The following is a 3,382-nucleotide window of genomic DNA, read 5'->3' as shown; positions in this document are numbered from 1 at the left end:
GGGAGGTTACAAACATTGGCGATTTACAACTGATTAACTTATCTCATGCAGCGGCTTACAAAGGATATATATAACAGAGCTGACCTAGGTCAATACTGATATGTATCGTGGGGGGCTTCCCCCTGCACCCCCAAGTGTGCCTGTCGAGGGTGGCCCACATGGGCTAACTACACTCCTCTTCAGCCGAAGCATACCGACGAGGGCCTTGCTCCGCTCGCTTGTCAGAAGTTAGCCATTATCTTTACTACTAAGATCCCGTGCTACGCTATGGAATTAAAAAGAAGGCATGAGTGCAATGCTAGGGGACAATGAAATAACGTAGCGAGACATTGATCAAAATGATGTTGTACATTTGAATATCTGATCGATACACATTGGGAACAATCGAACATACGGGCTTCCATTTACACCTTGGAAGAGGACTTGTTCTTCCTACTCGGCGTTCCCTCTGTCCGCTACATCCTATATCGAGGTGCCTGCTAGGGACGGAGAGCGTGCCCCCTTCCCTAGTCCAATTCGGCCTCCTCCCTTGTGGGGGGCGCACTAGCCCCTTGTGGGCTGGTTAGCCTCCCCCCTATGGCCCATACGGCCCATATCTTTCCCCGGGGGGAGGGGGTTCCGGTAACCCCTTCGGTACTCCGGTATGTACCCGATACACTTTGGAACCCTTCCGGTGTCCGAATACTACCTTCAAATATATCAATCTTTACATCTTGACCATTTCGAGACTCCTCGTCATGTCCATGATCTCATCTGAGACTCCGAACAAACTTCGGTCACCAAAACACATTACTCATAATACAAATCGTCATCGAACGTTAAGCGTGCAGACCATACGGGTTCAAGAACTATGTAGACATGACCGAGACACATCTCCGGTCAATAACCAATAGCGGAACCTGTATGCTCATATTGCTTCCTACATATTCCATGAAGATCTTTATCGGTCAAGCCACAATAACAACATACTTTATTTGCTTTGTCATCGGTATGTTACTTGCCCGAGATTCGATCGTCGGTATCATCATACCTTGTTCAATCTCATTACCAGCAAGTCTCTTTACTTGTTCTGTAATGCATCATCCCGTAGCTAACTCATTAGTCACATTGCTTGCAAGGCTTATAGTGATGTGCATTACCGAGAGGGCCCAGAGATACCTCTCTGATACTCAGAGTAAGAAATCCTAATCTTGATCTATGCCAACCCAACAAACACCTTCAGAGACACCTATAGAGCATCTTTATAATCATCCAGTTACGTTGTGATGTTTGATAGCACACAAGGTGTTCCTCCGGTAGTCGGTAGTTGCATAATCTCATTGTCAGAGGAATATGTATAAGTCATGAAGAAAGCAATAGCAATAAAACTTGATGATCATTATGCTAAGCAAACAGATGGGTCTTGTCCATCACATCATTCTCCTAATGATGTGATCTCATTCATCAAATGACAACACAAGTCTATGGTTAGGAAACTTAACCATCTTTGATTAACGAGCTAGTCAAGTAGAGACATACTAGGGACACTTTGTTTTGTCTATGTATTCACACATGTGTCAAGTTTCCGGATAATTCAATTCTAGCATGAATAATAAACATTTATAATGATATAAGGAAATATAAATAACAACTTTATTATTGCCTCTATGGCATATTTCCTTCACTACTAGTGTTGATTACATCTTATAGTTGATTATGGTTTATTTGGTGGAAGATTATATGTTCAGATCCATTATTCTATTTAATACCCCTCTGATCTTGACCATGATTATTAGTTGTGAGTAGTTACTTTTGTTCTTGAGGTCATGGGAGAAATCTTGTTGCAAGCAATCATGTGAACTTGATATGTGTTCGACATTTTGATGATATGTATGTTGTGATTCCCTTAGTGGTGTCATGTGATCGTCGACTACATGACACTTAACCATATTTGGTACTAAGGGAATGCATTGTGGAGTAGTTATTAGATGATCGGCTCCTAGAGTGACACAAGCTTAAACCCTAGTTTATGTGCTACTTCATAATGGACCGATTTGGATCCAACAGTTTAATGCTATGGTTGGATTTTATCTTAATACTTTTCTCATAGTTACGGATGCTTGCAAGGGTGTTAATCACAAGTAGGAGGTTTGTTCAAGTAAGAACAACACCTAAGTACCGATCCACCCACATATCAAATTATCAAAGTAGCGAACGCGAATGACACCAACATGATGAAAGTGACTAGATGAAATTCCCATGTACACTCAAGAACGCTTTGCTTGTTATAAGAGACCGTTTTGGCCCATCCTTTGCGACAAAAGGATTGGGCTACCTTGCTGCACTTTATTTACCATTACCATTACTTGTCCATTACAAATTATCTTGCTATCAAACTACCTGTTACCGCTTATTTTAGTGCTTGCAGAAAATATCTTGCTGAAAACCACTGGTCATTTCCTTCTCCTCCTCGTTGGGTTTGACAGTCTTACATATAGAAAGGACTATGATTGAGACCCTATACTTGTGGGTCATCAAGACTCTTTTCTGGCGCCGTTGCCGGGGAGTGAAGCGCACTTGGTAAGTGGAATTTGGTAAGGAAAAAATTATATTACGCGCTGAAATTTATTATCACTTGCTACTATGGAAAATGATCCTTCACCTCGACCGGGAGCACAATTAGTTGCCCCTGAACCTACTACACCTACTAACAATATTGGTTATGAAATTACTTCAGGTATGATAGAACAACTGCTAGCTAATCCTTATGCAGGAGATGGAACCGAACATCCTGATATGCACTTAATCTATGTGGATGAAATTTGTGGATTATTTAAGCTTGCAGGTTTACCAGGAGATGAAGCTAAGAAGAAGGTTTTACCTTTATCTTTGAAGGCAAAAGCATTGGCATGGTATAGGCTATGTGATGATATTAGATCTTGGAACTGGAACCGAATGAAATTGGAATTTCATAAAAAAATCATATGCATCTAGTTCATCGTGATCGGAATTATATATATAATTTTTGGCCTCGTGAAGGAGAAAGTATCGCTCTAGCTTTGGGGAGGCTTAAGTCAATGTTATATTCATGCCCCAATCATGAGCTTTCAAGAGAAATTATTAGTCAGAACTTTTATGCTTGGCTTTCTCGTGATGATCAATCCGTGCTCGATACTTCTTGTACTGGTTCTTTTATGAAGAAGACTATTGAATTTAGGTTGGGTCTTTTAGAAAGATTAAACGCAACTCTGAATATTCAGAACTCAATGATGGTAAATAGTCAGGTTTTAAGCTTAAGTTTGATTGTGTTAAATCTTTTATGAATACCGATGCCTTTCACAAGTGTAGCACTAAATATGAACTTGACTCTGAGATACTAGCCTCTTTTTGTGAATCATTTTCT

The sequence above is a fragment of the Triticum dicoccoides genome, chromosome 1A (genome assembly GCF_002162155.2).
Source record: "Triticum dicoccoides isolate Atlit2015 ecotype Zavitan chromosome 1A, WEW_v2.0, whole genome shotgun sequence".
Classification (NCBI taxonomy): Eukaryota; Viridiplantae; Streptophyta; class Magnoliopsida; order Poales; family Poaceae; genus Triticum; species Triticum dicoccoides.
Note: the sequence above shows the minus strand (reverse complement) of the source record.